Source organism: Lepidochelys kempii, chromosome 1 (assembly GCF_965140265.1).
Source record: "Lepidochelys kempii isolate rLepKem1 chromosome 1, rLepKem1.hap2, whole genome shotgun sequence".
Classification (NCBI taxonomy): Eukaryota; Metazoa; Chordata; order Testudines; family Cheloniidae; genus Lepidochelys; species Lepidochelys kempii.
Genome location: NC_133256.1, coordinates 298,866,600 through 298,881,355, shown reverse-complemented (window position 1 = coordinate 298,881,355; position 14,756 = coordinate 298,866,600).

The following is a 14,756-nucleotide window of genomic DNA, read 5'->3' as shown; positions in this document are numbered from 1 at the left end:
TTTATCAGAGTGGCACGATATGCTGGAGAGCCTAAAAGGACCGTCTGTGGCTCCTTGGTAAAGCTAATACAATGATCCAAGAGTGCACACTTGTTAGTGATTTGGTAAGATCTAATTATAGAATATATCACCAGTTTAGGGTGTATACCCTGTTTTCACACAGTCTGACCTAAGATTGGCACTTTCAGTTGTGAGCCACATGCCAGGCAACCTGACAACTGTGGTGAGTTGTCTCCAAATTTAAAAGGCCAATTATAAGACATCCTAATAAAGAGTAAACTGACATGGGGTGCTCAATAATGGCCAGGTAGTCAGAAATAAGAGACAGAACTTCCATTGATTTCTGTGGGACAGCCCTTAAGCAGCTATGCCGGGGGCCACAATGGCCCCAAGCATCTGTAGTATCAGGAAACATCAAGGTGGAATAAAGCCACGTTTACAGCCACACCCCTTAACTGTGTGAAATTTGACCTTGTTGCAGCTCAGAATCTAGCCACATCACTTTAGAACTCCTTTTTAAAATTATACCAAAATTCCTGGGAAAGTCATAGCCTGAAATGAGATATGTGGAACAGGAAGACTTGTTTGGTGAAGTTAGGGTGGGGCATGTTTAAAAATTCAGGCTTATAATGGGAAGCTAGCTTCAACGTTAGTCATGGCTCTGCCACTCACTACAGTTAATGTGGATTTAGTGCTTATCAAAGGTGTTGTTCTGAAAATCCTGAAGTCTGAAGGTATCTGCACAGCAAGCAAAATATGGGAAGTGGCAGCACCCAGGGTAAAATTCTTCTCCCATGTGTCTCAGTTGTGTTTGAAAAGAACCACTTCTAGATGTTATAGGACATTCTCCATGCCTTTCAAGAAGTTTGACTCTGCAGAGAATTCCAAAAAAGGTACCAATTGTGGTGATGAGGTTTTTTTTTTTTTCATGGTTTGGGAAACGAGCTGAGACCAAGCTGATTTCACTGCCTGTTTCTTTTTCAAATTGTACGTACTGCATATATCATGACTGACAAAGTAAGAGATGCAAGGAAAAATTCATCATCTTAACATAAGGTTTTTCCCCATGGATAATAGATGCACTTAACAGAAAATAATCTATTTGAGACATGTACACAAAAACTAGTGCTTGATAGATGGAACGCAGCAGGAATGCATTTGGGAAAGACAGCTTTGATCAGAAACTCTGGGAGATGCTGGACTATGAAAATGACTTTAGTTGTGCATCACATTATTTATCTTTGCTTGCAGGCAAGGAGTCATTAATTGGAAACAAACTAAAACCCCAGCAGGAGATCCACTCTGGGCTAGATAAACCTACCATGGTATTACACTGAGTGCAGGGAAATTAATATATTTCCTCATTTCATAACTGAATGTGCTGATGACCATTAATTGTATTTAAAAATGTTCTCCCCAGGATATCCTCAAGAGATGCAAAGTCTCATATCTATACAATAAACAATACAAAAATATAGAGAAGAGCTGAGCAGGTATATTAGCATAAGAGCATAAAGAACTCAGCTGCCATCGTACTCTTTTCAATGTTTCAACATTTACTATTTGTTCTTCTTGCTGCATATTGCCTTTTCGGTAGACTCACAAGTAGCTTTTGTAACCACTGTTTTTCTCATTTCATAGCAATACAAACAGGCCTTGAATGTAACAAAAAGACAAACTAGCCAACCAAAAATGTTATAATGAGTGCTAATAAACACAGATTTCCCCAAATGCATTATAATTACAGAAACAGCAATGCTAAAAAGCTGTGATCCTATCTACTGGGAAAACTCAATGGCCTTCAATATTTCTAGTTTCTCACCTTTAATGGGATAATTTAGCAGTCCCCAAATGTGCTACTTTATAAAACACACAGGTGAATTGATTCAAAGTCTCATAAGGACATCTTTCTTATATTGAGTATGAATCTAAAAAAATGCTAGCAAGTTGGCACTCACAAGGAGTGCCTATATCAAATACCTGGCTCTCCCTATTTTAGGAGTCAGCTTCCGCCATTATCTGTGATTATTCTGGTAGCATTGACAGGAAGACATGGCTATTTTGGCATTGCAAGCCCAGCCAACCATTTATTGTTTATCCTGTGGTGTAGAGTATTTGAGTCCTCCATGATATGTGTGCAGTATACAAAACTCAGTTGGAGTTTGACGTGTGGGTCCCAATCCTGCATGAACTCCACACACCTGGACTCCCACTTGTCCAAGGAGCCCCACTGAAGTCAGTGGGGCTCTTTGTGGGGCAGTGAACTACCCCTGTGTTGTAACAACCAGGCAAGGTACTAACAAATTCAACAGGACTTTATTCTTAAAGTGGAAACCTCTTTACCAAGCTGCTGCTGCACCTTTGGTAGCTCTCACTCAGCCACCTCAACTCCCCCCGCTCCTTCCTGTTTCCTGTTCTTTCAGACTCCCAACAGCCACCAGTGCTCCTAGTTCTAATAATTACAAGCAGCATCTAAACACCACATTCCCTCCTCTCTTAAGAAACTCTCCCAATTAAAATAAACATTGTTGTTCTAACCACAGGAACAAATATGAAACAAGACACTATACTGTTGGCAGAAATATTACACTGAAAACACTGTAGATACTATAAAACATAGTCTCTAGTCCAGACAGGTGGTCGTCTTGGTCTGACAGGTCGTCTCTCAAGCCCCGGTTCCAGTGCAATGTCTTGTGTGTTGATACTACGGTGAAGTCATCCAGTGAAGACTGGGTGTTGGCATAATCTCCTCTTGGTGCATAGGTAGGTGCAAGATAAGAAGCATTCCATACCCGCCCATCAGAAAGTCGACAGGTGTAAGCTCCCTTCTTCTCTATGATTTTAAAAGAAGCTGTGAATTTATGGTCCCCTTTTCATAAAATTCCAGGTTTTCGTATTCTAACGAAGGAACCACACTCAAACTTTGGTTCCTTAGCACCCTGCCGCTTGTCTGTGAAAGCCTTATACTTTGCTTGGTTCTGTTCAACTGTTTTTCTCACATCATCCTCGGTTGGGGCATCAGGACGTGCCTGCAACAATCCAGCAATGTTCAGTTTAGTATTCATCTGTTTCCCATGCAGTAACTCTGCGGGTGATCTTTGCATTGTGGCATGTCATGTAGCCCAGAATGCTTGCAAGAAATCAGTAGTGAAGGTTATCCACAATTGCCCTTCCAGTTTAGCCATTTACAAACTCTCTTTCAAATTTCTGTTAAACCGTTCGATTTCCCCATTGGCTTGAGGGTAATATAGAGATGACCTTCTGTGTAAAATGTTCCTCTCTGCTAGAAAAGTTTCAAACTCCAGGGAAGCAAATTGACTACGATTATCTGAAACCAGTTTTTTGGGGTTACCTTCCCTGCTAAAAACTGAAGAGAGGAACTTAATTACTGTAGCAGAAGAGATTTGCGATGTAAACGCTACCTCAGGCCATTTACTGAAATTGTCTATTAAAGTGATGGCTAACGGCAGTCACTTGGAGCAGTATCAAAGGATCCTACAATGTCAATTGCCACTTTTTCCCATGCAGATTCAGGAAGAGGAACAGGCTCTAATGGAGGGGTACATGTCACTGCTGTCTTATCATGCATTTGGCAAGTGACACAGGATTTTGTGAGTGCTTCAGTTTGAGAGTCCATCCCTGGCCACCAATATAGATCCTGTAGTCGTTGTTTGGTTCTGACAATTCCTTGATGAGTATCGTGTGCCAGGTGTATGAGTTTTTACTGTAATTCTTCGGGCACAAGTAGCCGGTGTGTACCTCATAGCACACAGCCATCAAGCAAAGAAAGTTCATCCCGAACTCTAAAATAAGGCAGCAAAACTGCGTCAAGGTTTTTATGGTTACAGGGCTATCTCTTTGTCAGAAATTCCTGTAGTTTTTGTTGAATTGGACACGCTGAACAAGCATCTTGAAATTGTTCTCTTGTAACTGCAGTAAGAGTGCTTGTAATAAGCACAACTACTACATCCTCATCCTCCGGGACCATCTGGTGAAGGCAAAGGCAGGCGAGAAAGGCAATCAGCTACCGCATTTTGGTTTCCAGGCTTATATTCCAGTTCATAATTGAAAGAGAGTAGTCGTGCAGACCACCTAGCAATACGATATCTTGCTCTTCCCAGTCCTTTCATGGTGAGCAACTTCATCAAAGGGCTGTGGTCTGTGCGCAACTTAAACGTGCGGCCCCACAGGTAAGTTCTCCATTTTTCAGTAGCCCAGACACAAGCAAGTGCTTCTTTTTCGACTGTAGAACATTTTCTCTCAGCATTACTTAGTGTCCTTGAAGCAAATGCAACAGTCCTCTGTGTTGTCCTCATGAAGTTGTGTGAGGACAGCCCTAAGTCCATAATCAGAAGCATCGGTAGTTACAATAGTGGGCAATGCAGGACTGAATAGTGCAAGTACTGGACTATGTACAATCAAGTCTTTCACCATTTCGAAACTAGCTTGTGCATCTGTTGTTCACACTAGGGTTGAACTTGTCCATAGTAATTCTCGTAACGGTTCAATGACAGAAGCATAATTGGGAATAAATTTTGCATACCAGGAGGTAAGACCCAAGAAGGAACTTAAGGTTTGCAAATCTGTTGGAGGAGGAGCATTTGAAATTGCAAGGATATGATCTGGATCAGGTTTTAGTCCAGCCTGTGAAACTGTATGCCCCAGAAAGGAGAGTTCAATTTGTCTAAATTTGCATTTGGCCCTATTGAGCTTGAGGCTTGCTTTGCTGATGCAGTTTAGTACAGACTGCAGGTTATTGTCATGCTCCTCAGAAGTATTTCCAAACATGATAATATCATCCAGATAGTACTGAACTCCACGTTGATTCTTCAGAATCAATGACATCATTTTTTGGAAGGCACTTGGGGCAGATGCGAGACCATATGAAACACATTTGAAATGAAATAGTCCCTCAAGTGTAATAAATGCTGTGAGGTCTCTGCTATTTTCATGCAACATAACCTGATAGTAATTGCTCTGAAAATAAAGAGTAGAAAACATCTTTGCTCCATGGAGTTCTAAAAATACTTCTTCTATGTGAGGAAGAGGATGGCTGTCAATCACAATAGCTTTATTTGGCTCCCTTAAGTCCACACAAAGGTGAATGCCTCCACCCTTCTTCTGCATCACTACTATAGGTGAAACCCATTCCGAGGAGTCTATCTCCTCAATAATGTCCTTTTGAACAAGTTTTCTAAGTTCCTCTGAAACAGCTTCCCTGACTGAAAACGGTAAGCACCGTAACTTCTGTCATACATGCATCACATTCCGCATTTTAACTTTATGCAGAAACCCATAAGCACAGCCAAGTTTCTCTTCAACCTGGTGTTGGGTCCCAGCTGAAACTGATGTGTGTTCCGCAAGAGTGCTTTGAGGAAGATCAATTCGTCCATTAACTACCCAGAGATTTAAAGCAGCCAATAAATCTCTGCCAAGGATAGGAGTGCCTTTGTGGACAATGTAGAACTCTGCAGTTACACAGCAATCACCAAACGTAACTATTGCTAGCAGGCAGCCATGTACTGGAATATGTGTTTTTAAATAGCACACCAAGTGAAGTTTGGGTTCAGTAAGAGGCACATCTTTAAAGTAATGCAAATAGATGGAATCAGGTAGTAAAGATACTGCTGAGCCAGTGTCCAGCATTAGCTGAATAGAGTGTGATTTGCCTGAGGGTATGGCGGAAACGTTTACAGTGTGCTTTTTGTTCTGGAATATGTACAGTAGTGATTTTGTCCACGCTCAGCACAATAACATCTGGTATTGTAACTGTATGCACCTTTTGATTGAACTGGCTACTGTGACATACTTTAGCAAAATGCCCAATCTTTTTGCAATGATTGCACTGAGCTACTTTTGCCGGACATCCTGTGTAGCTTGCAAGGTATTGTGGGGATCCACAGCGAAAGCATGCTTTTACTGTATTTTGAATTTGCTGATTCGGTGGTTTTTCATTAGTTTTCCTCTTAGAGTCGTTTGTCTGCAGCGATCGTGAACTTTTCTGCAAAGGAGTCACAGCCTGGACTGTGCCTCCTGTATCCATGCTCATTATTTTGGCTTCAGATGTAGCTGACTCAATCTGGGGAGCAATGGTTATTGCTTTTTCTAGTGTAAGTTGTGGTTCTAAAAGTGAACGTTCTCTTACACGAAGCATGGTTGTTTTTTCAATGAGCTGGTCTCTAATCATCTCATCTGCCATATTCCCAAAGTCACAAGTTACAATCAGACTCCACAGGGAAGCAATATACTGCATTATAGGCTCCCCTAGTTTCTGGTCACGATGGCAAAATCTGTAGTGATTAGCTACTACATTCACTCTTGGTACAAAAAAGTTCTTTAATGCAGTGAGTGCAGTCTCATATTTATCATCTGCAAGGGGAAAAGTGTAAAATATATGCTGCCCTTCTGCTCCAAGTCAGTGGATTAGCAGCGCACGCTTTCTTACTTGAGAAATCTCTGTAGCACTGATTGCAAGCAGACAAGTCTCAAACATATGGATCCAGGCAGTAAAAGCAATTGGAGGGTCACCTGGGCTTTGCAGAAAGGGTGCAGGTGGGTTCAGAGGCAGAAGATCCATCCTCGTCACCAAAATATTGTAACAGCCAGGCAAGGTACTAACAAACTTCAACAGGACTTTATTCTTAAAGTGGAAACCTCTTTACCAAGCTCTTTACCCTCGGTAGCTCTCACTCAGCCTCCTCAACTCCCCACCCCTCTTTCCTGTTTCCTGTTCTTTCTGTCTCCCAACAGCCAGTGCTCCTAGTTCTAATAATTATAAGCAGCATCTAAACACCACACCTTGCAAAGCTCACTGATCTGGATCACTGAGTGTAGCCTCCAAATTTGACATTCCTGCATGTACCTCAGAATTTTTCAGTACTGCAGTCAGCCATTTTGTATGTTCAATCAACGCAGCTGAAACCCAAACATCCCATAGCTAAAAATAATCTTAGACTCTGACAGGCAAGCCTGTGAAGCTGCATGTTTGCAATTTTGCTATCAGAATGAGATAAGAAGTGAATGTACTGTGAAAACAGAAGGAATGTTTGGACAGTCGCCCTTTGGTTTATGTCCCTCTGACATGTAAGTTTTTTTGTTATGACTAGAAATGTTTTGCTGATAAGGAGAATAATAAATTGTTATTGGTTGTTGCTAGGGAAATTGTTAGCCCATTAGGGGCTACAATGAGTTATATACTTTGTCTGGAGAAAATTTATAAAATCTTTAGTTAGAAAGTGTGCTTTGGAGTAGCCTGAGGAAGCTTTTCTTTAGGCAAGGATCTGACACCTAAGTTCTCCAACAGCTAGATGGAAGGAGGGGCCCCTGGAAGCCTGGCTGTTGATTCCTGGAAACCATCTTAACTTTGGTAAATATAAAGGTTTAAGATGCTCTGGACCTACTGCTACAACATATGTGTGGGTGTGTGTACGCATGCGTGCGTGCGCACTGGTGACCTAATAAAAAGTAGTTTTAGGTGAAAGCACTCTGGTTTGTTTCAATCATATATCAGATGGAGGAGCTGTGCCCCATTTATTAATTTCTGCCACTGCCTGGAGGGAAACAAAGTTACCACTGCTTTCTGAAAACCGTGGGCAACATTAGCACTTACATTAGCTTGCAGAAACTAAATACAAAAAGAAAGACTGCATTTTAATGCATGATTTATGTGGCAAATAGGTGGATGCTTTTGTGTGTTTGAAATTTCATATTTACTGTGCATGTTGCAATGACGAAGACACTAGAGTGACTAGTGGATCTATTTATGGTTCCTGTTCTGACCCTTACAGGTATTCTCTTAGTCCTCCTGACAAGTGCAGTGCAGGGAGTTAAGTTATGTTTTCACACAAAATGTAGTTATAAACATGCAACACACGGGCATGCTGGTAAGAGACTGGTCTTTATTCCCTGGCTTCAGTCACATGTTGTGGTTCAGGGTTACAAATGTGTTTACCCACATCAAATGGCAGGAGTTAGTATCACTGATTTTGGTGGCTATTGTAATACTGTTCACAGTGTGAAAGCCATGTCATGTTTCTCTGCAGGTGTGTAAAGTTAAGACTTAATTGTTACTTGATCACTGCCTTTCAGTTCAGTAGGGTATATAATGTATCGTACAGCTATGGTGGCTGTTATCATTTAATGTCCTAGCACCTAGGGTGAGAGCATTCTCAAGTGATGATGTGTTACCAAAGCAAATAAACAAGCACAACAGGACTAGCTTTTTCTTACTGGCACCTTGGAAAGATGACCCATTTACCTTTTCTTTCCAATGGCAAAATCAAATTTGATTTTTTTAAATTTATATCATTAATTTTCATATAGAAAACACTTGAGGATGTAACTCGGGGTATCAAACTATAGTATTTTACAGAGACCAGATGTGCGAGTAATATCTTTTATTGGACCAACTTCTGTTGGTCAGAGAGACGAGCTTTCGAGTTCTGTATTAGCTCAAAAACTTGTCTCTCTGACCAACAGAAGTTGATCCAATAGAAGATATTACCTCACCCACCTTGTCTTGTCATATCCTGGGACCAACATGGTTACAACAACATTGTATATAGTATTTTAGACAGTTTGCTACAGCCATGTCAGACATATGTATTCCATTCATGGAACATATGTGACCTAAGTTTCAGAAAAAAGAAAAGGAGTACTTGTGGCACCTTAGAGACTAACCAATTTATTTAGTCTCTAAGGTGCCACAAGTACTCCTTTTCTTTTTGCGAATACAGACTAACACGGCTGTTACTCTGAAACCTAAGTTTCAGAGTTCCTGAGCACTCACAGATCAGCATTCACAAAATTCAGGGGTGGGGGAGATTTACTAAAGGACACTCTCTGGGAATACAGGTGGAAAGAGTGATGAAGAGAGTCAGAGAAATGTGACCTGCCAAGAACCACACATCATTATGATGACAGCATTTGGAAATGCAATATATTTTCTCCTTTCATGTAACAGAGATTGCAGCACAACTGTGAAAAGGCTAAATGAGAATTTATTCATTTCAGTAAGAATCCTTTTATTCCAAATCAGATGCATGGGTAATCAATTTAAGACTTAGAAAAACTGAGTAAATGGTAACCACAAATGAAAATGTCTTTAATGTTTCATCAGCATTCTCCCCATTAAATTGCCATCCTGCATTGTTTCCAGAAGTAGGTAGCTTCTTTGCTCTTTAAGAATAATATGGAAAAGAGGAAAGGGACACATGAAATAAACAGAAGTATGCCGAGTGAGTGAGTTTTAGAATTCTCTTTCTAAGATATCTGAACTAGTATGTTAGTTTTCTCTAATTCCTTAGTGTTTTTATTCAGTGCAATGCTCTTCCATTGTAACACTCTGAAGTTTAAGGCTATTCTAGATTAGCAGTGAAGACATCACACATATTTGTCCTGAACATCTTTTATACATTCACCCATTTTAACCTGTATCTCTTTCGGACACAAAAATTCCAAGAATAGCATTAAGACACAGCTGGAGGAGTTCTGTGTCATTATTCTCTTTTACTGTTAATGACTGCGAGTAATTTAAAAAAATCTTTGGTTAGGATCCCAATAAAATTGATTATTTATTTAATGGGATTTAGCCATCTGAATTCAGCTATGAATTCATCTGTAAATAAAAATTGCACATTATCTGGTAAATTGGCAAAATATTTATATGTACCTCTACATTCTACTGTATGGAACAAGAACTGCATTGTGCCATAGGGCCTATTTCACTAGCAGCGAATGGAGAACCTCCTATAGCTCAAGTACCAAAGGCAAGTGCTTTCGGAGCAGGAGGATCCATGCAATATTTTTTCTGCTGTCACTCAGATGTTTTAAATGGCCCCAATGTATAAGATTTGTTATAATATTAATTAGAAAAATGCATGAGCAATAAGACTCGAGATCTTTTTTCAATCTACCAGAAGAATTGCATCCTCACACAACTGAAGCTCCATGCTGCGAAAAAAACATGATAAAAAAAAACTCTTTGTGACTTGGGTTGCAACTATAAATAATAAACCTCCTGGATCCCTCATTGAATGGTCTCAGTGCATGCTTTTTTGCTAGCTTTATCCTTATCCTGTGGTCCCTGTTTGGACAAGTCCCTTAAGACTCCATCTCTGACATACTACGAAAGGAGCAAACACTATGCAACCTTGGCAGAGATCATTACCAAAACACACACATATCTTTATAAGCTTACTTCTTGGCTCCTAATGTATAACGCTGTCACAATAGTGCCTTGAAGTCCAAAGTGAAACAGAGCAATTCATCCTTCCAGAAGACTCAGGGGGCTCCCCTGTGACATGCTTGGAGATGGCTGAATATATCTCACACAGACAGATGTGAAAAATAAATAGAAACATGATAAACAAAGAGGAAATATAAAATAAAAAATACAGGTACAGGAAGACGTTATTTATTAGTGTGCCCTTTAGAGTACTGGTTTGGAGGACATACCTCACATTTCACTCTTAGTTGTGAATGTCTGGGCTTTTAGTCCACTCTGGAAATCTCCAGCATGTTTAATGTTCTATTAGTGTACATTTTTGAGGGTGTGTGAATGGTGTGTATTATGTGTGTGCACTTGACTCATATTGAGTTAAAGACATAAAGCATAATTAAAATGAAAGTAGAATGCATGAAACTAACTAGATATTTCTGCATCATTAACAGCTGTCTAATCTCTCTCTCCCTCCTAGTGAATAGAATGGGTACAGTGCCTTCTGGTAGCTACTATATCCAATCTCATCAGGCGTGAGTGTTCATGGTAACTGCATGAAGAATAGGTTACATGTGGGAGTTAGCCATAAGCAACTTTGCTTTAGCAAAACCTCAGTCCTCGTGATTTGGTTTTGCAAACCTCAAATCAAAGCCACCAAAATACAGATGATTATTTAAAACTCCCAAGCATCCACATTACCGAAAAGCACACAGGAGCAGCCAAGAAATCTCACATACTTGCTGTGGATTTCTGATATTAGTGGAAGGCCTGTTGCCATCTGGTGTCTTCTAATGAGAACATCTCTTGATAAGCAGAAGGGTAGGAAGGGGATCTCCAGCTCCTAGGAAGGTGAGGCAATGCTGAGGCAATTCCATCCCCAGGTGAGAAAAGAACATGGAATGGGGACTCTTCACCCAGGGACCCTACCCGAAGGGTACCCAGGAATGTACCTGCCTGTGCAGGTGTCATGGTGCACCCTCCTATTTCCTATAGTTGCACCCTCTGACTTCATATATTCTCTAACCCCTGTTAGCAGGTACTACTTGAATCTGGAGGTATATGTTTTGCTTCTGTACTAGCAGGTATTCGTATGGACATCTCTATGAGGCGATGCACCTATGTATCTCCTTATGTCATGTGTCACTGCAAAGAACTATCCCTTCTGCTTTACAGGTATTTGTGTCTGACACTGGCTGGTCACTTTTCATGAGAAGGATCTGTGCGAACAAACTACTCATCCAGTGACATTTTCCATTTTTTGGCTCTGTCCCATGATGGTCTGAAAGACTCTGGGAAGTTGCAAAAGCCTGAGGGTACAATCTGCATTTGTCTTGGCTCGTTCTTTCCAAGTGAGGTTTACTTTATTTATTTATTTTGCTTGTCTCTTACTCCACAGTTTGGGCCTTAATAATAAGATATTTGTAGTAAAATGTGTCCCTTACAAACAGTTAATTGTAATATATTTATGTTGTGTACTTCAACCAAGAATGGAAATAAATAAACTGAATTTTAGTTGTGGAGTCTGTAGGAATTTGTTTCGAAAAATGCTAAACAACTAAGAAACGAAATACTAAAGAGTGGCCATTGCTCTTAAGAAATTAACCACCTCAATAAGTAGGTACTGAGGCTGGTTGGATCACAGAAACCCCTTTGGGGTTGCCAACTGATGTGCCAAGACTACTTCTGCCCCTGCTTTCCCTGCCAGCTTGGGACGCCAGCACCCTGTCTTGCTGAGCCAGACACGACAGTCTCCTCCAACACAGACCCAGGGTCTGAACCATGGGCCCCAAAGCTGCAGACTTAACTGAAAGCAACTTAAGAAGTGCTCCTCTCTTTTACACTCAGATGCTAAACTCCCAATGGTGTCCACTGATAGAGAGGTATGCACAGCTGTTTGCCCCCCCCCCCAGGTATGAATATATACTCTAGGTTAATTAATAAGTAAAAAGTTATTTCATTAAATACAGAAAGTAGGATTTAAGTGGTTCCAAGTAGTAACAGACAAAACAAAGTGAATTACCAAGCAAAATAAAATAGAACACGCAAGTCTATGTCTAAGAAAACTGAATACAGATAAAAACTTCACCCAGTAAGCTTCCTTTTCCAGACTAGTCTCCTTCTAGTCTGAGTCCAGCAATCATTCACACCCCCTGTCATTACTGTCCTTTGTTCCAGTTTCTTTCAGGTATCCTTGGAAGTGGAGAGACTATCTCCTTAGCCAGCTGAAGACCAAAAGGGGTCTCCCAGGGGTTTATATAGACTTTCTCCTGGGGGTGGAACACCTCCCTCCCCTCTGTGTAGAATCCAGCTACAAAATGGAGTTTTGGAGTCACATGGGCAACTCACATGTCCATGTATGACTGAGTTTCTTATCAGCCAAGCCACATTCCTGGGAAAGCTCAGATGTAGATTGGCGTCTTCAAGATCCATTTTCCCTTAAGTGCTTCTTGATTGGGCATTTAACTTGCGCGTTCTTTTCTCAGGAAGCTGACCAAATGCTTACTAAGGCTACTTACAAATCAAGCCAGTACACAGCCAATATTCATAACTTTGAATACAAAAATGATACATACATACAAATAGGATGAATAGATTCAATAGATCATCACCTTCACTGAGATATGTTACATAACATATGTAGCATCAAACATATTCCAGTTATGTCATATATATATATATATATATATATATATATATATATATATATATATATATATATATATATATATATATATACATTCATAAGCATATTTCCATAAAGCCTTACGGGGGGCACCGTCACAGGTACCCCAAGTGAAATGAAAGTAATGAGTGAATGACTGGTCATTTTACAGCAGAGAATAATTTGTTGCTATGGACAATGTTGCTGGTATCAGAGAAGGAATTTAACTTTCTAATGATCTTTTCATTCAAATTTGATTAGGTCTGTATCACAGTTTTATTTCATGTGGTGAGCATAACTGCTAGGAAAGATGTTATAATTCTGTAACAGAGTGAGGGACTACAAAGAAATAAATAAGTAAAATAAATCAGAGTTGTCAAGAAAGTGTTAGCCTTAACTCAGGAAAGCCTACATACAATAGCGTACACTGAATGTGGAAAAACATCCACTATCCATTAGCACACACCGGAGGACATTAAAGATAGTATTATCATTAATAATACTGCTTTTGTTATATTAAAATAACCCCTTATTATTTAGGTCAGATTGTGATACCTTTCCTCACATTGAGTAGCACCTTATTTCACAAGCAGTCCCAGGGTAATACTGTTGGAGTCCATGGTCCACTTGTGGTGTAAGGTACTGTGATCAAGCCAGAATGTGCTTAAGTGGTACAATGAAGTTTTAAAACAGCTGGAGAAAACCAATGGAAATTTCCCCTTATGCAAGGGAAGTCTTTGCTGGCAAACAGTTGCTGGAGGTGGCTATCACACTTCCTGAGCCAGCTGTCCCCACATCCCTGGCAAAAGGGGAGTGAGAGGTGTAACACGGGTGTTCCTGGAGTGGGATGTGGAGCTGGGGAGGATGGTGGAGTAGAGCTTCCCTATGTCTGATCCTCCACTGGTGCAAAGGCAGACCATATGCCTGCAGAGGAGGTTAAAGCAGGCCCTAATATCTGCTCTGATATCTGCTGAAACTGCGTGGTCAAGGATCCGGGAGCCACAACCATCTCCCTGTGGCCACCATTCTCCACTACCTCCAAGTGCAGCTAGGACATAGTCAGTGATGCAAGTAGATTTTAATTCTTACTGGTACGGTGGCTCCTGGGAGGGACACAAAGGGGGGCACCAGCTAAAGGGGGGGCACGTGACCTCCCCCATGACTCCTCCCCACCCACCCCCAGCTCTGTCCTCTGGCTGGGCTGTTCAGAACTCAGACAGGAGATGCAGCTGTGTGGAGGGGCTGGGGGTGGTACAGCCACTCCAGAGGAGCTGCCAGCATGATCCGCCCCTTTTGGATTTCAATGTAAGCTTTACAACAGCCAGTTTTTTCTTTTGCAATTCCAGTGCCAATTCCATTTTACTCATCCATCACTATGTTGAAACCAAATTCTGCTCTCAGTTGCAGTAATGAAGCCTCATCAGCCTTATTGGAGTTAAACCAGATTTGGCCTTTACTCTTCCAAACACCTATTGAAAAGCAAGCAAAGTAGAGAATAGAACCATTTTTAAAAGTTGGCTATAGAACACAAACTGAAAGCAGGGAAGTAATCCTTGCCTTGGCTGAGCAACAATGCACAGTAATTCCAAACATGTGTCTTTTCACTCTGGAGTAGGATGCATTGAAAGGTTGCTATTGATTTATAGCAGCAAAAACAAGCACTTGATATTGATTGGGCATTATATCTGCACAGTATTGATGTCAAATATCAATTTTTGCTAAAGCACTCAAAATACATACATCTGTCCTTTTTACCCACTGAACACCAGTTACCAGTGTCCTATATTCTATATGAATCACAATCTAACTACAGCATGAGCTTTAATCTCATCTAGATTTAGCACCAGAATGTTGTTACATCAATCCCTGAAAGCA